This window comes from Martes martes (genome assembly GCF_963455335.1).
Source record: "Martes martes genome assembly, chromosome: 10".
In the NCBI taxonomy this organism is placed as follows: domain Eukaryota; kingdom Metazoa; phylum Chordata; class Mammalia; order Carnivora; family Mustelidae; genus Martes; species Martes martes.
In genome coordinates this window covers 82,514,181-82,539,359 of record NC_137898.1, presented here as the reverse complement: position 1 = coordinate 82,539,359, position 25,179 = coordinate 82,514,181, and positions in this window count along the sequence as shown.

Genomic DNA, 25,179 nt, shown 5'->3' with positions numbered 1-25,179 from the left:
AAAGAAAAGAGAGAAAGCCCAAATTAATAAAATTATGAATGAAAAGGGAGAGATCACAACTAACACCAAGGAAGTAGAAACAATCATCAGAAGCTATTATCAACAGTTATATGCCAATAAGCTAAGCAACCTAGATGAAATGGATGCATTCCTGGAAAACTATAAACTCCCAAAATTGAACCAGGAAGAAATTGACAACCTGAATAGACCGATATCTAGTAACGAGATTGAAGCAGTGATCAAAAACCTCCCAAAAAACAAGTGCCCAGGACCTGACGGATTCCCTGGGGAATTCTATCAAACTTTCAAAGAAGAAATAATACCTATTCTCCTGAAGCTGTTTCAAAAAATTGAAGCAGAAGGAAAACTTCCAGACTCTTTTTATGAAGCCAGCATCACCCTGATCCCCAAACCAGGCAAAGACCCTACCAAAAAGGAGAATTTCAGACCGATATCACTGATGAATATGGATGCTAAGATTCTCAACAAGATCCTAGCAAACAGGATCCAACAGCACATTAAAAAGATTATCCACCATGACCAGGTAGGATTCATCCCTGGGTTACAAGGATGGTTCAACATTCGCAAATCAATCAATGTGATAGAACAAATCAATAAGAGAAGAGAGAAGAACCACATGATCCTCTCCATTGATGCAGAAAAAGCTTTTGACAAAATCCAGCATCCGTTCCTGATTAAAACGCTTCAAAGTATAGGGATAGAGGGAACATTCCTGAACTTCATCAAATCTATCTATGAAAAACCCACAGCAAATATCATCCTCAATGGGAAAAAGCTTGCAGCCTTCCCATTGAGATCAGGAACACGACAAGGATGCCCACTCTCACCACTCTTGTTCAACATAGTATTAGAAGTCCTAGCAACAGCAATCAGACAACAAAGAGAAATAAAAGGTATCCAAATTGGCAAGGAAGAAGTCAAACTCTCTCTCTTCGCAGATGACATGATTCTTTATATGGAAAACCCGAAAGACTCCACCTCCAAACTACTAGAACTCATACAGCAATTCAGTAATGTAGCAGGATACAAAGTCAATGTCCAGAAATCAGTGGCTTTCTTATACACTAACAATGAAAATACAGAAAGGCAAATTAGAGAATCGATTCCATTTACTATAGCACCAAAAACCATAAGATACCTCGGAATAAACCTAACCAAAGAGGTTAAAGATCTGTACTCGAGGAACTACAGAACACTCCTAAAAGAAATTGAAGAAGACACAAAAAGATGGAAGACCATTCCATGCTCTTGGATGGGAAGAATAAACATCGTTAAAATGTCTATACTGCCCAGAGCAATCTATACTTTTAATGCCATTCCAATCAAAATTCCACCAGTATTTTTCAAAGAGCTGGAGCAAATAATACTAAAATTTGTATGGAATCAGAAGAGACCCCGAATTGCTAAGGAAATGTTGAAAAACAAAAATAAAACTGGTGGCATCACGTTACCTGATTTCAAGCTTTACTACAAAGCTGTGATCACCAAGACAGCATGGTACTGGCATAAAAACAGACACATGGACCAGTGGAACAGAGTAGAGAGCCCAGATATGGACCCTCAACTCTATGGTCAAATAATCTTTGACAAAACAGGAAAAAATATCCAGTGGAAAAAAGACAGTCTCTTCAATAAATGGTGCTGGGAAAACTGGACAGCTATATGTAGAAGAATGAAACTTGACCATTCTCTTACACCGTACACAAAGATAAACTCGAAATGGATAAAAGACCTCAACGTGAGACAGGAATCCATCAGAATCCTCGAGGAGAACATAGGGAGTAACCTCTTTGATATCAGCCATAGCAACTTCTTTCAAGATATGTCTCCAAAGGCGAAGGAAATAAAGGCAAAGATGAACTTCTGGGACTTCATCAAGATAAAAAGCTTCTGCACAGCAAAAGAAACAGTCATCAAAACAAAGAGGCAACCCACGGAATGGGAGAAGATATTTGCAAATGACAGTACAGATAAAAGGTTGATATCCAGGATCTATAAAGAACTCCTCAAACTCAACACACACAAAACAGATAATCATATCAAAAAATGGGCAGAAGATATGAACAGACACTTCTCCAATGAAGACATACAAATGGCTACCAGACACATGAAAATATGTTCATCATCACTAGCCATCAGGGAGATTCAAATCAAAACCACATTGAGATACCACCTTACACCAGTTAGAATGGCCAAAATTAGCAAGACAGGAAACAACGTGTGTTGGAGAGGATGTGGAGAAAGGGGAACCCTCTTACACTGTTGGTGGGAATGCAAACTGGTGCAGCCACTTTGGAGAACAGTGTGGAGATTCCTCAGGAAATTAAAAATAGATCTTCCCTATGACCCTGCAATTGCACTGCTGGGTATTTACCCCAAAGATACAGATGTAGTGAAAAGAAGGGCCATCTGTACCCCAATGTTTATAGCAGCAATGGCCACGGTCGCCAAACTGTGGAAAGAACCAAGATGCCCTTCAACGGATGAATGGATAAGGAAGATGTGGTCCATATACACTATGGAGTATTATGCCTCCATCAGAAAGGACGAATACCCAACTTTTGTAGCAACATGGACAGGACTGGAAGAGATTATGTTGAGTGAAATAAGTCAAGCAGAGAAAGTCAAGTATCATATGGTTTCACTTATTGGTGGAGCATGACAAATAATATAGAGGACAAGGGTAGATGGAGAGGAGAAGGGAGTTGAGGGAAATTGGAAGGGGAGGTGAACCATGAGAGACTATGGACTCTGAAAAACAACCTGAGGGTTTTGAAGGGGTGGGGTGGGAGGGTGGGGGAACCAGGTGGTGGGTATTAGGGAGGGCACAGATTGCATGGAGCACTGGGTGTGGTGAAAAAACAATGAATACTGTTACGCTGAAAATAAATAAAAAATTAAAAAAAAAAAAAAAAAAAACTAAAAAAAAAAAAAGTCTAATGTTACTTTTATACTTTATTAATAATTGAAATAAATCTGTGCAGTTGTTTTATTTTCACTTTTAACTGAATGTTAAGGGAAGGTTTGAATGCAGGTTATATCAAAGGAGAATGGGAAATTGAAGCCATACCCATGAAAATATTCCATCATACTACACATGTATATATATTAAAAAAAAAAGTCAGAAACAGGAGTTGGTGATTCCCTTATATTTTTAAAAGTTTATGGATTTCTGTGCTTATCCCTGAACGATATCCTTAAAACTGGTTAAGATGGTGAATTCTACATATTTTATCACAATTAAAACTTTTGTTAACATGGAAAACTAGTTTAAAGGTTTTTGTTTAGTTTATATGTATATGTTAGAGAAGTACATATAAATAACTTGTATTCTAGAAAAACACTTGGAAACATCTTCATATTGCTAACTAATTACTACATCAACAATATAGCTCATTGAGTGTCTATAACTTATTGGTCACTATAGTAATTATTATATTTCCTTTACTTCCTTTTCTTATATCATACATAAGAGATTAGTATTTTTCTTCCATTTATATGCTTCATATATTTACTTTGTTTTTATATTGTGTGGATGCATTTGTTGTATGGATGCAGAATACCCATCAAACCTAAGTAAAATAAATACTCATATTTGAGTATTTGATTAGTAAATACCTCAAAGTCCATAAATAACAAATGCCATAACTTGGTTTTAAATAATTTGTCCAACACTAAAATACAATCTGTTGACTGTGATAACAAAGCTTAATACCATGCTGCCTATCTTAAAGACCTAAAGTACAGCTTTCCCTATAAACCTAGGTTACATAGTTTCCTAGAAGAACATGGTAGCTTTGGATAAAATTTCAGCATTTAAGAAACTGCAAAATCTCAGTTTTTCAATAAATCTTCGTCATAGTTCTAGAATTCTACCAAGATAAAACACTTTCAAACAAAAAACACAAACTACACAATTTTCTATTTCCTGTTTGGAAAGCTAAAATGGCAATGCTGACCACTAACATTACTGTAGATTTTAAATTCACCACTTTACTTTATAGAAATGAACATGTTTTTCTCAGTTATCTAAAAGACTATATATAATAGGCCTAAAGGTAGAACATTTTTAATATATCCCATCAATGAAAAATTGACCTAGAATATATTTCCTTATTTCCATAAATTTTAGGCATGAATAACCCAGATATTTTACCAACTCTCAAAGTCTTTTTCTTTCATTTAATTAAAACTTCACAGACTGCCAACTTTTGCTATTTGTGAAACTCTAACAGATGTTATTGAGTGTCTCCTGTGTTAGGAAAACATAAGAGGAATAGAGACTACCTGTTCTCTTCTAACACTTTAAATGTTATTGTGTGATTTATTTATGCATTTATTTATTTTTATCTCATAGTGTATTTGGAGAGATAAAGGCAGCATTCTGGCCTTTATTTTGCTTTTTTAACAAAAAACAGTTTGATTGTCCCTTGAGTCATCCCCTTCTTTCATTCTGAAATGGTAATGGTCGGAATCATCTACTGAATCCAATTCCAGCACTATTCCTTAAAGTGCCTATTCTTTAGCATTATTGAATGGGCATGGAAAAGTGAAATAATATCTATGATATTATTAACCCATCCATGAGCTAATACACTATTAACAACCACTATTAAGCATTATATCTCCAGTCTTTTCCACACCAAGAAAGACATGACCACAGCAATAGGTAGAATCAATTCCTCAGTGTTTTCTCAGCAAAGGCCTATGAACAATAAGAAGTGGACCTTGCTTTAGGAGTGGAGTTACTGATTCTTTGACAGCAAAACTGTGGCCAACAGTTAATCTATTCTGAATGGACAGCAAGGAATCTCTGGGTTAAAAGGACAATCTGGAAACCCGCTTCAAAGCATGGTCTTTGGTCTGATGGTCATTGAGCTATTTTCCAAATCCAAGGTAGTTGAGTCTAAGTTTAAAACTTTATTGTAAGTCAGCTGCAGTCAGGATTGTGATAGCACCCCAAAAATATGAATTACTCATAGAATAGTTCTTAAATTCTTTGTAGAATTGAGAACACCATTTTTGCAGAGAGTTTGGAAATAGAGCTAAATTATTTATTCAAAGAAATGTGAATTTCTTTGTATTTTCAACTAGTGAAGTAGGTGAATTAATTTGTACATAAATTATATTAAGCAAATTACTTTCCCTATACAAAGTGTATTAAGAGAATGGCTTTTGATGGAAGAGTTCAGAGGTTATGACAGGTATCTCTGGAATATAGTACTGTTCAAGGTAGGCTTTTCTGTGAAATCAGTATATGTACAAAGCTTAACAGAGGCATTTGATTATGGGGGAAGGACAGAAAGTAAGAGAGATCCCGTGTAAATGAAGTTCAGGCACTTCCAAGACAAATTTAATTTATATCACAATTTTTCTAGGCTCAGGTTTACTCTCTTTATCTTTTTCTCCAGATAAAAATGTTGATTTAGCTTTAAGTAATTTCAGATGTTGTGATTCCCAAAGTACAAGGGACTTGGAGAAAGGGGACTTTATCTGTGTTGATATAGGCATTAACCTGGAAGAAACTTCTAAGGAACAAAAATAGATGAAGGTTGTTTAGGAGAAGGGGACATTTTAAGTCATTTATAGGTATGCACAAATAGACTGCTTTTAGTAAATACAGTCTTACTAAAGAGTGAGTGGAAGCTTCAAAGAAGAATTCATTAAGATGGAGATGAGTTGATGTCCTTATTATAAATTTAGTCACCCTGCTATTTTTCTTAAAGTATCACCTATAGAAGTTTTGATACAATCACTAAGGAGATGTGCTCCAACCACAGAGTGGTAATCATTAGTGTTGATGAGTAATAAGCACTTTGAACATAGATTAGGTACATTAATTAATTAACTACTGAAGTTTTCTAGCTTAAGAAAGTGAAGGATACGTTTGGCATTTAGTGGCATGTAACTGAACTACAGAGATGGTAGTTTGGGTCAAGATTTTCTATTTCTTTTCTCCAGTTTTAATCTCATGTGTCATTTCCTAACTTTGTCAGGGCTCAAGGTAGATATAATTATGCTGCTATTTAATCATTTGCCCTAATTTGCATTAAATTGCTTTGAAGATAAATGTATTTCAAATTTGTAATACTAATTAATATTTGTACAGTGATCCATTTGATTCTAAGTTTAGTATTTTATATTCTAACACTATTCAGAACACTTTATAGACTTAAGTGCTTATAAAATTTATGAGTATACTAGACTCTCTTAACAAACATATATCTAACACTTTTTAAAATTTAGTATTTAAAATTAGCTGTCATCCATAATCATTGAACAACATATGGACTGTAATAGGTCAATCGAGAACTGACAAATAAATATGTAAATTATACTGGGTGCAAAAATTAAATGCTTCTTCTCACTGCAAAAATTACCATAACTGATAAATATTCAAAAAGACTATTGTTGGTGAAGGTTATGGACAAGAAGGTGCCACAAGTGCAGGTCTCTCTGCAAATCAGGCTTGCTGCTACTCTGCATGTTCCTTGGAGTTGCCTACCAAGTCACGGGCTACAACTTCATGAAACCTCTGACAGAAGAGAAGCAGGAGATAGAGTTGAGGGGAAAAATAACCTGGATGAATGGAAATGGATTCCAAGAGAGCCGGCAGAACCCCAAGAGGACAGCATGTTAAAATGAGCCTGCTTTTCTCTGAAATGGTGTAGATGAATAGAGCTTTCTGTGTTGTGCGAAAAAAATAAAACTTTAAAAATTAAGAAAAAGACAACTATTGTTATTTATATAATTTTGTGTCTTATATTTTAAGAGCTATGAAATAATCTGACTACTGTTACACGCACACACACACACACACACACACACCCCCTTTATAAAAAGGGCCTTTAATAGGGGCACCTGGGTGGATCAGTTGGTAAAGTAGCTGACTTGGTTTTGGCTCAGGTCAGGATCTCAGAGTCCTGGGACTGAGGACCGCGTCAGGTTCCTCACTCATCAGGGAATCTGCTCCTGGAGTTTCTCTCTCTCCCTCTGCTTCAGCCCCTCCCACCACTCAGGCTGTTTCTGTTTCTCTTTCACTAAAATAAATACATTAAAAAATGTCTTTAATCAAAAACGAAGTATCTATGTTTCTTAGTTCATGCACTAATATGTCCCCCAAAAGGGGTGCAAAGATGAATTTCCCAAAGTTGAGTCTTACTTTTTATTCAACAAAGAAACTTTCTGTTTAAGGACATGTTTTACTACATATAATAAGAATTCATTTGTAATGTAATTTTAACTTTCCTTACATTCAAACCACCACCACCACCTTTTTTGGGTTTCCTTAGATGGAGCATATTCATTTAAAAATGTTGTTTCTCAGAAAACTTCTGGAGGTTTCATGAATATGTATGTTCATTACCTTGATTGTGGTTACAGCATCATGGGTAGATGCATATGTCCAAACCCATCAAATTATATACCTTAAAAATGTAATATACCTTAAAAAATAATATATATATATATATATTACTTCAAAAAAGCTATAAAATAAAATGAAATTTTATCATTCAGTTCAATTCAACAACCCTTTAGTGAGGGCCTGCTAGGAGGAAACAAGCAGGAAGGGTAAAGGGTTAGGCTGATTTAAAGTCTTTTGCTCGCAAAATCCACAGTCTGTGCCTCCTCAGGTTCATTTTTTTTTTTTTTATTGCCTATACTTTTATTCCCTGTGCATGTGATAGCTTTTATTTTTCTTTTGAATGTCTCATATTTTGTTGTGTTATTGAAAACTGCACAGTTTAGATGACATATCGTAACAACATTGGTATCAACCTTTGTTGCTGTGTTTGGGTTTTGTCTGGTTGGTTTTTCTGGTCATAGAATAGTTTTTATTTGTGCTGCTTATTTGTTTAGTACTTTCCTGGAATAATTCTGTGGGTTTTGTTCCCTGCAGTGTATAACCATCACATTCTCTCCTATTCTACCTTTTTTTTTTTTTTAAAGTTCTTGTTTTTATTTTTAAAACTGACTTTAGGGAGTCCATACTTGAGTCAATATAATTTGTTACTCAGTGAATGGTCAGATTTCCCTAAATGCCTTGTGTGTATGTCATCCACTCTTCAAAAGGAACACTAGCTTACAAGACAGTCTTTGTATATCTTGTTTGTTCGGGACCTCAAATGTCAGCCAGAAGTTAGTGACTGGTGTCTTCTTCTTCTTTCCTAGGTATTTCTTGGGCATACATACAGCTTTAGGCATGCATATAACCTTTTATAAACCCAGGGCAGGAAAATAGTAGAGTTTTTCAAATACCCCTATGGCAGTTTATTTTTTCTGGGATTCCTTTTAAACTCCTAAACATGCTTTGATTTGCACCAACTGAAATCACTTTTTTTTTTTTTAACACCAGCCAAATATCAGACTTTTATTGATAGGAAAGCAACAATACCAAAGGATGTTTCCCTGACATCAAGAGCACGTATTTATTTCCCTGGTGGTAGTTGTTGTTGGTGGTGGTGGTGCTGGTGGTGTGTGTGTGTGTGTGTGTGTGTGTGTGTGTAAGGGGGGGAGTAGTAAGCTAAGGAGCTGGGTGTGATGAAGGGTGGGGCAATCCCTGGAGACAGGATAAAGGAAGACAGCAGAGCCTCAGAGAGGCCACTTGCCAGAAAAGAGTTCTTGGAGGACACATTGAGCTCAGCTCCCAGGAATAGCATTTACCTGGGGCCCAGGTGATGTCTGTGGGCTGCTGTGCCTGTTGTGGTAGATTTTCAGGAAGGACAGCTACGGCCATGGACATGTTCTCAGCTGGGTTCAGGTATCCAGGTATGACAGAGGTGGCATGGAAGACGAGAAGGGTAGACAAGAAAGCAATGTCCAGCTGTAGGACCTTGAAGAGGAGCAGTACTGAGAGACTCTTTCAAGGGCAGCCTGCTACACTGCAAAGTTGCATACACTGGGGTCAGTGCACAGGTTGCTGGCCAGGACTTATGCTGACCTTAATCCTGCGAATTGTGCAATTGGCTATGATGACAAGGGTAGCTCCTCCTGCAATAAAGAAAAGCACTCCTCTGGCCAATGGTTATCACTAAGCATTGAGAAACTTAACACTATTTAGAGCAACACCAGGATACCCTCATAGTTGACACAATCCAAGAGAGTAATGACATGCAGGGCTTCCAAGGTGGCTGGCTATCACCTGAAAACCACCTCTTTGGTGGGGTGGGGACTTTTCAGGGTCTCTCGGGTTGTGAGAAAGGCTCCTCTGAGCACTGCCATGGCTCCCCTGGGGGTTCATGGGGAGGAACCATCACTGGCTATTGCTCCTGGTTTAAGCAAGCTTCTGGGATCCGGTGGCTGTAGGCTGGGCTGCTTCAAGCTTGCCAGAGTTGGAGCTGGGTCTTGACCAGGTCACAGCCTTAGACCCTGGAGATGTTGCCAGAACCTTGTTATTTTTCAGTAATGCCCTTGGAGTAGGCTTCTCTGACTGCAGCTGAACTAAATCAAATAAAATATCCACCATTCTTTGTGACTAGAGATCTCCCAGGAAGATGTTATTTTGGAAAAAAATATTGGCTGTGCTTTGTGGATAGGGCTTTTCACAGACCTGTAAACATGTCTGGACCTCTCTTTCATCTGTAATGCTGCTGTCCTTTGGGTACTGTGCCAATGAGCTGGAGATGGATGGGGGTGGGAATTGTCCCATTTCAAAACATCACAGACCCTGCTGTCTTACTGAAGTTCCATAGTTTCTCTTGGATTAGGTTTTTATTTAATTTCGCAGCTTTGCCTAATTACCAGAATTCTGACCTGGTTAATTTGCACCCCCCACCCTCCTCAACCCATCTTCACTGCTTTATTGAGATGACAAATTCACTGAAGCCCATAGTCTAAGATTCTAGAATTCAATGTCAGTATCTCTCTTTTGGGCTCTCACTATAAAGTCAGTACTTCTTATCCTAGTAATAATCATCTTAGATAGATTTTCTTTTCCTTTGTGGACTTAGATCTATTCGACAACTCTTAAAACCCCTTGTTATTTCTGCTCTTAGTTCCGGATAAGTAATTTAATTCTTTAACCATCTCAATTTCCACATACCTCTATCTTTAGTCCTTTTCTTTAATTCCTTACACATAGGTGCTCTTTCTTTGACTTCACTGGGAAGTCTTTCTCTTCTTTTGCCTTCCAGATTTAGTCTTATCTTGACCTACTACATTTTTCTCTTCACCTTTCACTACTTTCTGCCCAACAAATACCTGTTAATATGGCAATTCTGTTTTTAACCTTTTAAGTTTTTATATTTTTTCTTTACTATTTATAGTACCACTCTGCCTGTTCAAGTCATGACCATGTAGATTATTCCTTTGTTTTTGCCAGACTGAAAGGGTCAGGCCTATAGAAAAGTTAGATATTGGGACTATAAAAGTTGGTTATAATAGGATCGTTCACACCGAATTTTTAATCTTATGAGTCTGACATTTCTGGAAGGACCTTCCTGTCCATATCAGCAAATGCACAAATGGAAGTTCACCATCAGCTTTTCTGGTTCAAACATTGTAATGGTTTTAAAAGCAAGAGTAGCATTGATCCACTTTACAAAATCACAGCATGATTCAAAATTTAAGTATTGCCACTTATTTGCATTCTTTATTCTCACCTGCCTTTTTCTTTGTATGAATAAATCTTCAGAACAGATGGTGGAAGATTATCAATAAAAGGCGTTGTTAGCCTCAGTGTGAATCCACTATGCTCAGTCAAAATGCATTGCTTAGCCACCTGCTCATTTATCACATTCAAAACAACTCCTTTCTGTTTTAGGCACTTTCTGGTAGAACAGCTGAATTCTTTTTTCTTATGGGTTAGTGAAAAGAGAAGATATTCAATTTTCTGAGAAGCTTCTTTTATAATACACTGTGTAGCCATACATTATATAATATGTAGCTCTAAGTTATATAACTGTACACTTTAAATTTAATAGCTTTTATTTTAATGAGTTGTGTTATTTATATTTCTCATGTTTGTTTGAAAGTTCATGTTTTTAGAAAGTAAACCTTTGAAAAATAAAATAAGAAATTAAATTCTAACTAATATATAACAAAAAGTAGGCCAAAGGCAGCTAAAATAGATTCAATTACTATAAGATATAACATGTTAAATGCAATTTTTAAATTTTTTTTAACTATTTAACTGTATGCATTATGGACTGAATGTCCAAATTCTTATATTGAAGATCTAACTTCCAAAGGGATGAGATAGGACCTTTGGAGGCTAATGAGAAACAGATTAGGTCCAGAGGTAGAGCCCTCATGATGGGATCAATGGAATCACAAGAGAAGTAGAAAGAGAGAAAGAGAGATGTTCACACCAAAGAAAGGTCATGTGAGAATCTAGTAAGAAGGTGACTATCTGTAAGCCAGGAAGAGAGCTTTTACCAGGAAATTAATCAACAGTCACCTTGATCTTGAACTTCCCACTATCCAGGACTGTGAGAAGTAGATATTATGGCAGCCTAATACAGTGTGTTTATTTACAGATGACATTATTCTCATGTCTTAAAAATATAGCTTGAGTAAATCACATTATTGCAAAAAGCTCATCCCTGATAAATATTAAGCAAAAAGTAACCTTTAAAAACCTCTATTCTAAACTCTTCATTAAATAAAAGGGAAAAAATGATAACCTGAAATATGGTGGATTTATCAATTTTTTTACTCAAAAACATCTAGTAAGAAATTTTATTATCCAGTAATAAAATAGAATAAAATAGTAAAAGTGTTTCTCACACTTTTACAATATATTCACTCCACTTGTTAATTATAGAAACACATTTTCAGACCCATTATTTTTGTTATGCTCATTAGTTAAGAATTAGTAACACACTGGACAGAGAGCTGTATTTAACTATATATACAAATCAGTAGATATGTGTTGATAGACATACTTAATGTCATAGAATATTTTAGATAGAATGTCAAATACAGGGGCATCTGGGTGGATTAATGTCTACTTTAAGTACATGTCATGATTTCAGGGTCCTGGCGTCAAGCCCCACCTTGGGCTCCCTTCTCAGGGGGGAACCTGCTTCTCCCTCTCCCTTTACTCCCCCCAAATCTCTTTTTTGCTCTCTCTCTCTTTCTCAAATAAATAAAAATTTGTGCTATGATAATGGCATCACATAAAAATTATATTAAATCATCAAAGTTACTCGGTGCATAATGAACTGTAGTAAAATTAGCAAAATTTGGAGAACCTCCACCAGGCCAGCATTTCATCAGTGATTACTGTAAGGCATGGTTAAATACAGGAATTAAATATAAGGAGGATCTATATCGTAGAGGAGAAATAGTCTCTGGAAAGATTTTTAGAAATGTATCTTTTAGTTCTGTTGACTAAGGAAATATTTAGTGACATTTTTGGAAATGGAGTCTCATTATCTCTTACATAAAATAGATGTCCAACAGCTAGAAAAGGAATCCATTTATTCCCTGCTTGATTTTCAGCCCCAACATATGAATAATGTAATACCTCTTTCTGTAGTGAAAGCAGAATTTAAAAAAGAAATGTCAACTTCATTATATTATATATATATATATATACATATATGCACATATATACACACATATGTATATATGTATTATATAATGCATATATAAAATACATAAATATATTATATATATATATTATATAATTAATTAATTAATTAAGATTCCATTACCTCCAGACCTCTTTGGTGAGGCTATGCATGAAATGTTTCTGGGAACTTTGAACTGTTTTGGAGAGTTCTAGTGTTTACCCAATCATGTTCAAGGACTTCAAATTTCTGGTCATATATATGCATATAACTTTTAGAAAAAGTAGAAGAATGATGAGTACCTGGTTAATAGTTATAAGGATAAGCACTTACATTCAATATAAGCTATTTACAAGGCATATTTTTCTAAGTTGTGCAAGCCTCTGTATCCGTGGCTTTAAAACAAGGATTATAATAGTTATTGCTTATGGAATTTTGTGAGGATTAAATAAATAAGATGCCAAGTACTTAATAAGTCCACAGTAAACAGCTTTAAATATGAAAGACAATTAGTGCGGACTATTTGAAGCTATCCGGTTTATTTTTATTACCCATAACAGATTGCCATTACATAATTCTAAATAAAGAAGTGATATCATCAAAATAGTAATTAGAAATCCACCTATATTTTTAAAGTACTTAGTAGTGTAACTTCACAAAGGAGCTGCACTCATACATATGAGAAAATTTCAGACATGAAGAAGCCAAGATGACTATAGCAAAAAAGCCATACCATTTATAACCATGAATCACAGTTTTGTGAAAGTTAACTACAAGAAAACATATTTATTTGAAGCTGTACTTTTCCATCAATTCATTCATGTAAAATTAAAAAAAATAGGTCTGTTACAATGATTGACACTTTTTGAGAAATGCCTTTGAATATTTGGGAATTGAGAGATGAGGTTAGTTCTAGCAGATTGAAAGGACAGAGTAAGTCTCTTCAGTGAGTCAAAGAAAGGTAGTACAAAGGTACAAGAAGCTTAAAAAAAAAAAAAAAAAAAAAAAACCTTCCAGATAAATGAACCAGAATGGCCATAATTTGACATAATTTGGAGACCGAATATATAGAATGAGACAAGAATATTTCAAAAGTTTCAAAATAAAGTCGGAAAACAAAATATTTTTAGTTGAGATATTGGTGCTTATCCAAATGAATGAATGTTAGTGAGTAAGAGGAAAAAGATACTAAGTAGGTAACTAGCACTGTCTACTAACTAATCTCCTAATAATATAATCTTCCTTCTGAACTAAACTGAGAATGTTACAATATGCAACATGTGTATGTATTCCATGCATATCAGCAGAGTAAAAAGAAAGGTGGAGACTATTTCTTCCCAAACCACATAATCTATTGCTAGTTCATCCTAATTAATAGAAATGCTGTGATAATTTAAACAGCTTCAATAGAAAATAAAGGTGTAAAACAATAATCAGTCATAATGCCAAAGAAATAGGTTAATATAATTGTAGAGTAGAGAAAAGACAACATATATTGAATCTCTATTAGATCAGATAATGTGTTAAGTGTTTCCACATGTATCACCTCATGGTAACTTTGAGATCTTAATGTCATTATCTCCATTATATCCATAAGAAACTGGGAATCAGAAAATAAGTTTTCTAAGAAAAATGTTAGGAAGTGGAAGAATTAAAAATATAATCTACATCTGAGTATGCAAATTCAACTTTTGCATGATGCTTTCATGAAGACCTGGGAACCAAATACAGAACAACAAATACTGGTAAAGATGTTTCTATGGTTATAGGTAAGGGTAAGTGATATACACTTAGTTTGTTCTTCCAGGTCTTGTATTCACAAACTAGTGAAATTATGACCTGCTAGCCCTTTAAACAATCCAGTTAAGGATTCTTATTATTGTAAGCATAATTTTTCAGAATAACAGCTCATTTTACTTAAGCAAGGGTGATTATGAAACTTGTTTTAATAGACCCTTTGAAATGAATTTATTGTTCATGTAAAGTATAAATCTTGACAGGCATAGAGACATAGTTCTTCTATCCTCTGTAGATAATGAAACTTGGAAATGACATTACACTAATCAAAACAGAGCTACATTAAAGCTGTAGTCATCATCTATGGTGATTATGAAGTGTGATAAATGACAATCAAGCAAATTATGTATCTTCAAATTGGCACCTAAAAACAATGAGATCAATTACCTCATCGTAGAGAGTTCAGAATGATATCAAATACTGTAATAAAAGCCTAATTCAAAGGTTATCATTTAAAAGAGGTCAGGGGTGCCCAGGTGGCTCAGTGGGTTAAAGCCTCTGCCTTCGATCTGGCTCTCTGCTCAGCAGGGGGCATGCTTCCTCCTCTCTCTGCATGCCTCTCTGCCTACTTGTGATCTCTGTCAAATAAATAAATAAAATCTTTAAAAAAATTAAAAAAATAAAAGAGGTCAAATTACTACATTCTTTTAGCATCATGATGAAATCACATCATTTTTAAAAACACAAAACCATTTGAACATTCTAGAAAGCTTCTTGCAGAAATGATCAGAGTTGACTTGTAATTGGCTAAATTTCACTGAGTGTCCTAAATAGTTGGCTCCAGATATATTTTAAGAATAATATAATTCTGTAAAAACAGAACAAAACTGCTTATATATAGCAGACAATTTGCTTTCATATATTCCACCCACTAATAACATATAATCATTCGGCTCATTCGCTTATGTACATTTTTGCTTATGCTTGGATGGCAGTAAGAAAATATATGAAGGAAACAGATTTTTCCTGTTCATTTTACCATGTAAGCATAGACACGTGCAACACAATGATGACAAAACACACTGAATATACTAAAGTGAAGAGGAGAATAAAGGCCCTGAGTAGAGAGCATCAAATGGGAGAGAGTATCAAAACAATTCATCTCCTCTTCCTCTTCTTCTTCCTTCTCCCTTTCTTTTTTCCTCTTCCTTTTTTTTCTTTCTCCTCCTTCCTGTCTCTTTCCCTTCCCCAATTCTCACCCTTCTCTTTTTTACATTTATAATTAATAGTAATGTTATATTTTCCTTTAGCTGTTGCAGAGATGTAAGTTAGTGATATTAAAATAGTTGTTAAAAGAAAAATGATTTTCTGATGTATTGTAAAGCTTTATTTTCATTAGTTTGAAGTGAGTATACCTTGTCAAAGTACAGAGAAACACATAATGATATAATCTATTCACCATCATTCTTTCAGAGTAAACTTAAATTTTTCAGAGGAATTCTTGGACATTGACTCATAAACACAGTTCTATTTTAATGTGTTGGTTTTCCATAGTCACATATAATCCCCTTGTAGTGGGAAAAATTAATTGAACAATATAATTTGGATAAGCAGTATCTCCAAGGATGGGAATTTCTTCACTTAGCTATAAGATGTTAGTCTTTGTGAAAAATGAGAGGAAAGGACATTTGAGTAATTGGGAAACAGCCTTGTAAGTACAAATTAGCACAGAAGGCATTATTTTCCTGGATAAAGTTAACCTACTTTTTTTTGTTGTTGTTGTAATTTCTAAACACTGTTTAAAAACCTCATAGCTATCTCCATATCTTCTGCTTAGTTTTCAGAAATACAAATGGAACATTTTATCTTTAAAAATATTTAATTGAGGGTTCCCCTTTCTCCACATCCTCTCCAACACACATTGTTTCCTGTCTTGCTAATTTTGGCCATTCTAACTGGTGTAAGGTGGTATCTCAATGTGGTTTTAATTGAGTACATAAAATAGAACAAAATACAAATGTCAACAAGTTCAGTCACCTAAGTATTCTACTTAGGATATCCATACTTTTTACATAGCTTCTGCTTTAGTTTCCAATGAAAGAGAACTGATCACCTACTTGTCTCAGATGACAGCCTTTTAAATATTTAAAGGCTGCTATCATATATTCCCAAAGCTTGTCTTTCCAGACAATACATAAATTCCTTTAAAATTTAAAAATTTTGTTTAAAGAGATGTCTTTGATATATTCTGAGTTCAGAAACCAACCTTAATACAGGTCTAGAAAATTATTAAAATTTATAGCTTTTTAAGATTTGCAAATTTTGATAATATGGTTTCTTTTTAACTAGTCCAAAAGAAGTACCACATTTTATTTTGGAAGAATTGGTATAAATCTTTTCATATGCCATAGATAGTAAGAATTTTTTTTACATTTTATCTAAAGGAATTTCTCATATCATTTGTTTGAACATATGGATCAAGAATGCTGTAAGATAACTTTTATTTTTATGGATTGTTTTATTCATATTCAAGAATGAATATAGGGTCCTTATAGCAGAGATTTGTAAATATTAGGCTTGTTTTGTTATTATGTTTGATATTATTTATTGACTTGAAATTTTAAAGATTCTGAAAGCACTGATAGCCTTTTAAATGTAAAGTATTTCCAGAGGGCTAGATTAGTTTCAATAACATTTTAAAGGTTGAGTCTTTTACAGCAACCATGAGATAGACTAAAAAACATGTCACTTGACTTCTCTTCCTATATCTTGGAAATATAAGACAACTTTCAGGTGAACAGTACAATTATAGATTGTGAAATTCAGATACTGCGGAAGCAGGCCTTACTTCACTCCCAGCATTTCTATTTCTGTAGGTTTACTCCCTTAGCAATGCAGCATAGTAAATTAGAAATGAAAGAACAAAGATCTTGAGTAGTAGGGCCAGATAGAGCAGGTTTGGAAAAAGTTGCATGTGCTGTACATATTTAAGAGAGCAGAACTGAAATAGAGCAAGAATTTCCTTCCTTTATTTTACAACAACAGGAGATTTTTCCAAATCTGCTCCTTTCAGACAGTTACAAAATAGAAGATGTGAAAGAGTGGTGATCATATTAAAGGTAAATGGAAAAATATTAAGATTATAGTACCCTGTTTTCTCCGCTTTTCATATGTATCTTATATCACCATAAGCCCCCACTCTCTGTCCTACTATAGTATATGATTCAAGCAAATCACTGCTATTTCCTAAATTCTATCTCTTTATGATAGTACAAAACAAAGTCATTTTCAACTCTTTGTATTCTTTTCCTTTATTTTCAATATACATTTCTACTCTACTCTCTGCTTATTTAAATCTTCTGGATCTCATAAATGGGCCTTTCTTTAGTGAATTTTCCACTTGAAATTAATGGTTCCCTAACTTGGTAGACATAAAAACAAGGGCACACATGGAAATACGATGCACTGTTTCTTTTTGCTTGGCATCCCAAAAGCACTCTGTTGCACTCAGCAACCTCTTGGCTGATGGGAAGAGTGGGATGAGAAGAAGAAAAGCTCCAAGAATCATAATTCACCCAATAACCATTGTTTTGAACTAAAGATTTTTTTAAAGCCTGAAGGAAATGAAATAGCTTAATTGGCAAGTTTTAATTCCCTTAAACTTTTCCCCTTAGTGGAGTAGAAATGCAAGAACAAGGTTATGTTATTTATAAAAAATAAACTGTACTTAAAATATCTGGTGTATCTGACTCCACAATGCAAGTTTGAGAACTTATTATATGCCTACCTGGAAGACTAAAAGGAAGTGCAAAAAGAAGCTTATACTTATATTCCACACTCATATTTATATTTTATCACTTATGATTTTCTAGATTTTCTAAAGTAACTGCAAAAATGTTATATGTTATAAAAGTTTATAAAATAAATAGGGATTCATGAAAAGAGATTCAAGTAGCAAGTATTCGAAATAACAATCTTACTTGCTAGATTTCTAGAAAAATGAACCAAAAACCAAGACAAGAAGCGTTCTTATTAATATCTAAGAAATGGTAATGCTTTCTTTTTTGATATCTATATCTAAATCTATCTGCTTACCTATATACCTCTCTACTCTTCAGCAGTATGTGTTCAAAGAGGAGTAAAATATAGCTGAAAATGAGTTCATTACCATATATTTATGAAAAAGTGACACTTTATTTAGTAATTGCACCTTACTGTGGATTAACTACAGGCAATACATATTTTCAAGTTGAACCATTAATAATGCCTTTTAGAGAGTGACAACAACCATGTATTAGGGGCATATTATGAACATAACACTGTACCAAACTTGGTGATGCTAAGATTAATACACTGCAGCCCCTTTCTCAATCAGCTGAGTCTTATGTGGAAAATAGGTACATAATTAACTAACCAGAACTTATTAATGAATTATCCTATAGTAGTTATGGCATCATATAAAATATAAGGGTGTGTATATATACACACACACACACACACACATATACACGTATAGATATATACGTGTATATATATGTGTATATATATACATATATACACATATATATGTATATACACGTATATATATGTGTATATACATATATATGTGTGTGTGGGTGTGTATGTGTATATATATATAAGATTATGTGTGTGTGCATATATATGTTCACTAATAATCTTTAGTATGAAAACAAATGATCTAAAAATATTTATGGAAAAGAAACTGAAACCAAGGTCTTAACCAGACTACTGGAATACAAAGTAAATAAGGAAACATTTCAAAATTAGGGCCATAAACCTGGTACTACAGATATAATTACTTGGGCAGGATAAAAATGTTTAACATTTTACTTATAAATAATTAAAAATAAACTTGTTAAGACAGAACTCTAAAATTGCTCAAATACAACCTGCTTCTGTGTGTGTGTGTGTGTGTGTGTGTGCGTGTGTGTATGGTTTATGTTGTCACCTGTTGACAAAATTGCTCTAGAATTTGGACAGAACTCAAATTCTAATAAGTTCAATAAACTGTTGTGCCTCTAGTAAGTGATCAATCTGGTAATAAGTGCTAGACTGGAAAAGACTAGGAAGTCTTTTTTTTTTTTTTTTTTTAATTTTTTTTTTGAGATTTTATCTACTTACTTGACAGAGAGAGAGAGAGAGATCACAAGCAGGCAGAGAGGCAGGCAGAGACAGAGAGAGGGGGAAGCAGGCTCCCCGCCAAGCAGAGAGCCCGATGCGGGGCTCGATCCCAGGACCCTGGGATCATGACCTGAGCTGAAGGCAGAGGCTTTAGCCCACTGAGCCACTCAGGCGCCCCAAGACTAGGAAGTCTTTTAAAAAGATTATAATGCTCTTTAAATCTTGGAATATACATAGAGTTAATTGCTAGTATGCAGACACACTTATTTATATCAGTTATATCATCTCAGTAATATTACTATTATGCTGAAGTTTATTTTGAAGATCAGATGCATATGTGCAAAGAAAGAATTGTATTGCATGCATGCACAAATATGATATATATGTTTAAAGCAGCCTGGAAAAGTTAGTCTACTCCCCTGTATTCTCATGAGGTATGTTTCTCTTAAATCATTCTAGATGAGAATGTCAGTTACCCTTTTTAAATATTTTCTAATAATTAATTCCAAAATTTAACATTCTTTTCCTCAACCACACACACACATATATACACATAGTTGAAACTAAATCACTTGTTTCCCTTCTTAGAACAGTTAAACCTAAAAAAGAAAGACTACAATTTTCTATACTATAGTATTTTGTTTCCTATAGAAATACTATGAGTGTGATACTTGCACTGCTTAGCATGTTAGTCACAAACTAGAAAAAAAAATGATGTTGGGGCTTTACCATGTAGTACAATGGTATGGATTAAATCTAATTTCATTCGTTGAATATGACTCTATTTACATATTCCTGAGAGATTGAATTCAATCTTTATGAGAGTTATATCAGCAAATCGGTAGAGCAGGAGTTTTCTAACATCTTATCCCCAAAGAACAGCAATTTTAACAATCAACCACAGGTAAGAGTGCCTTTGTGAAAGTCTACTAGTCCAGCAAAAATGTTGCAACACACTTTTGGGAGGAAAACAACAACATCACAAAAACTCAAACAAATGAAAAACAAAAACAAATGCTGGGATTATTGCATTGAAAAAGGAAAGAAAGGACAGTTTCCCTGTAACACAGGTAATACATATTTGTATTACCCCACCCTCAAGACAACACACCTCAGTGCCAAGAAAGACCTTCTTGGCCCATGATCTCTATCATGGGGAAAAGTGACAGCATGAGAGTGAACATAGTTTCTCCAGCTATGAGACCCACTTTTCTCTTGCCCCATCCACAATATTCAGGTGTGCCACACAACTAGAACAGGGAGGGGTGGGGGAACGGCAGCCAGGGCTCTCACAGGGCATCTGAGGGAAAGGAATCCTACTAGCCACTAGGCAAACTCCATCAGGAAGTCTGTCCATGATGTCCATAGGCATACCTAACCTGTGCACCCCATCAATAGGGCCAAAGACACCACCAACACTTGGTGTACTCACCCACACAAAAAAAGAAGGAAAGAAGGAAGGAAGGAAGGAAGGAAGTTAGTTACTTTTTTGCAGGGTCTACCTTCTCTATCCTTATTTATTTATTTATTTTAAGATTTTATTTATTTATTTGACAGACAGAGATCACAAGTAGGCAGAGAAGCGGGCAGATAGAGAGAGAGGTGGAAGCAGGCTCCCTGCTGAGCAGAGAGCCTGATGCGGGGCTCAATCCCAGGACCCTGGGATCATGACCTGAGCCAAAGACAGAGGCTTTAACCCACTAAGCCACCCAGGTGCTCCAGAGCCACCCAGGCGCCCCTCTATCCTAATTTAAACCCCAAGAGAAAATATATCTTTTTATCTTCCATATTTATATTCCCAATGCTTAGCTCTAAGCCTAAAGTCAAGTTAGCACAACAAATATATTTTATAAATAGATTAAAAATTTTGTAGATGTTCTCTATTTTTTTAAATTAACTTATATACAATTATTAAAGAAAATTATAACTTTTTAAAAATATCTGATTTGGTAAAGGGTATTATACTAAGCAAAATTAGAGAAAGATAAATACCATGATGTCACTCATATGTGGAATTTAAGAAACAAAACAAGCAAAAAGGAAATAAAGAGAGAGAGAGGAAAACCAAGAAACAGATTCTTAACTACAGAGGACCCAAAGGGGAGGTTCATTAGGGGTGATTTATATAAAGTAGTGTACTTGTGATGAGCACCAGGTGTTGCATGGAAGCGTTGAATTACTATATTGTACACCTTAAACTAATATTACACTGCATGCTAACTGGAATTTAAATACAAACTTGAAAAGATAACCAATTTGGTGTTTGTTGATTTCTTTTTTTCCCCCCTTTTGGAACAGATTTTAAGGAACAGACATATTATACATTGTTGCCTAGAAACAAAGAGGTATCTTCCCTTTTTATTCCCATGAGCCAGATAGCTAAACTATAAAATCCACCCTCTGTATCTTATGAAAACATTGAGCTATGTATAACTACTGACAAAACACACTTTTGTGGAAAACATGTGCTTTGAATTGGGCATAGGCATCACAAAAAAATTACACATTATCATGGAGATTGAAGGAATAACATTTGAAAAAGTTTAAACCAGTACTATAAATAATCAATAAGCTTTAAAAATACTAGATGATGGGAGGCCTGGATGGCTCAGTTGGTTAAGCGGCTGCCTTCGGCTCAGGTCATGATCCCAGCGTCCTGGGATCGAGTCCCACATCGGGCTCCTTGCTCAGCAGGGAGCCTGCTTCTCCCTCTGCCTCTGCCTACCACTCTGTCTGCCTGTGCTTGCTCTCTCTCTCTCTAACAAATAAATAAATTTAAAAAAAAATGCTAGATGATAACATAAATCTATTTAATATTAAGATTCTTTTGAAGTTTACTGAGGTATAAAAATCTCACAGGAAGGAATAGTTTAATGACAACCATATCAATTCGATGCAGTACAAAGCTGCCCCAACAAGCAAGTTAAACTAATTTGCAAATGTCAAGCATGTCCCTTTAAATTGGTTCATTAACTCACTTTTGGAGAGCAGTGTCAAGAACTAGGAGTTACTGGCATTCCTCATTAGCAGATCTCCTGGACAGGGTAAATAGGTTTGGATGGAATTAGATTGATTAGTCTGCCTTAGAATTCATTGCAGCATACCAAACTCCCACTGTTTTTCCTCTGGTGGATAAGAGTGAAACATTTCCAGCAATCTAGGTTTCTAATGAGAACCAGAATGTGTCTCAGTCAATCAACAGACTGAAGTTCACTAGCTGAGACACATATGTATTCTGGTGTGGCTTCCATTCCTGATTTTAGCAGTAATAAAAATAATTTTTTGAAAAAAAAATGCATAGAAGAAAGCAGTTAGTGCAATAAGTTCAATAAAAAAGATAAACACAACTAAGAAAAGAATAAGAGGAAACACTGAGGTAACAAAGTATTAAATTGCTGAATGTTAGTGTGACAAGAATACAGTATTTGGGGAGGTGAGTGTTTGTAGAATAATATTTAATCTCCTGGATTCTTCACTAGAATATATTGATATTGTCACTTGCCATTGTAACTAAAGCCCTGTTCTTTCTTTGAAAGAGCTGAGAAAAGATTGGGCTGGAATCCAAGTTATAAAGAAGCTGTTTATTATTTTAACAGGAACTCATTAACACCAAGAATATGGTGAAATTAGCGAAAGTGACACATGCGACATGCTTTTGGGCATGTGGTATGTCTTCAAGGTACATTTGAGTAATATATAGTTAAGATAGATTACTATGTGGAATTGTATTAATTAATGGTCATAAGTGAATAGTCATACTTCTTAACTTTGGCTCAGATATTTACAAGCTCGGATGACTTTGGATAAGATACATAAGCTCTTAACTTTTCATCTTATAAAATGGGCATAATGATGCTATTGTGATATGGTTGTTTTAAAAATTAATGAGGGCAAGGTATACAAAGCATATATTAAGGCATGTATGACACAAGGTATTCAATGTTGTAGCTCTTCATCATCATTATCCTTATCACCATTACGTCTATTATTCTATACCAGACTTGCCCTCAAGAATACAATATTTTGGAATAGTTATTACAAAATTCTCTAAATTTATGAAAAGTATCTAACTTTCTAGGAAATGTACCACAGTGAGAAAAAAATAATTTTGGAATTGGACACATTGTTTTTCATATTCATTGTTTTTAGACTGATATTCAATCCCCTACATCTTCATTCACTGTATCTGTTAAACATATGTGTAATTCATGAGGTTACTGTAAATGAATTATACTAAGTGAAAGTCTATGCCTCATGTTAGAACCTAGTGAGCACATAATAAGTATTATATTTAATTACACCCTACACATTTCAAGTATTTTCCATTTTACAAAAGGAAACAATGACACTATATGAACAAACAATGTGTGAGCTAATACTAAAGCCAACCAGATTCCTGAGTCCGAATACAAAGCTTTGCCTTCTATTATTGTGTAAAAATAACTTACATGAAATATTACATATCTGAACCCATGCTCAAGCCCACACCTGTCTCTATGAAAAACTGACCTCAATAATCTTAACTTCCTTTCTTTCTTAAGCATTTATGGATGTACCTGACTTTGCATTCTCGTGTAGTAATCTGTAGACTTTTTGTAAAACCTTCCTTGGTTTTATAAATGCTTCTATAGTGGAAAATAGTCAACTTTTAGTTTTGTATCCATTGCAGTCCCTAAAATTTCTTTTTTAAAAAAACATTAAGTCACTCTGATACACGTTGGTTTGTGGGAACCTATATTTAAAATAGGAATCAAAGAAGCCAAACTTCTTGTTAGTTATACATCAGTCCTTCCTCTGAGTAGAGAAGTTGTAAATACAGTTCTGCACTTCAAATAACAAAAGGCTACATTTGAAATGAGAGGGTAAAAAAGGAAACATGTCTTCTCTTGTCATGAACTACAAACACAATGTCCCAGAAAGAAAACAACAGTGTCAGCACAATTCAATAAATAAAACAACAGACTGTCACTGGTTTTTATATAGCAGTATGGTACTGATATAGTGAGCAAGGTTTCTAAAAGGACAATTCCAGACACAGAGAGGCTTAATGGTGTGAGTACATGTGTTGTGGAGAACAGATGTAGTGTCAAAGCCCAGGACAGGACTATGTAAAATATAGACACCAAGGTAGAAAAAATAAAAAGCTAGAATAGGAGCATTCAAATGATATGAGTACAGTACATGAAGAGACCAAAAATGCTAGTGATTATTTCAGAATACAGAAAACACAGCTGGTTAATAACTATATAGAAAACATCTTACTTATTTTTTTTAAATGAAACTCTCCCTCTCTGATTTCTCCCTTTTTGTATTTCTCTCCCTTCCCTTATGATCCTGCATGCTATTACTTATGTTCCACATATGAGTGAAATCATATAATTGTCTTTCTCTGTTTGACTTACTTCACTTAGCATAACCCCCTTCAATTCCATCCATGTTGATGAAATGGTAGAGATTCATCCTTTCTGATGGCTGAATAATATTCCATTGTATATATGAACCACATTTTCTTTATCCATTCATCTGTTAAAGGGCATCTCATTCCTTCCACAATTTGGCTGTTGTGGACATTGCTGCTATGAACATCAGGGTGCATGTGCCCCTTCTTTTCACTATGTCTGTATCTTAGAGGTAAAACTCAGTAGCACAATTGCTGGGTCATAGAATAGCTCTATTTTTAACCATAAGGAACTATGGACCCCAAGAAACAATCTGGGAAGGAAGGAGGGTGGAGAGAGGGGGTAACAGGCTGATGGATATTGAG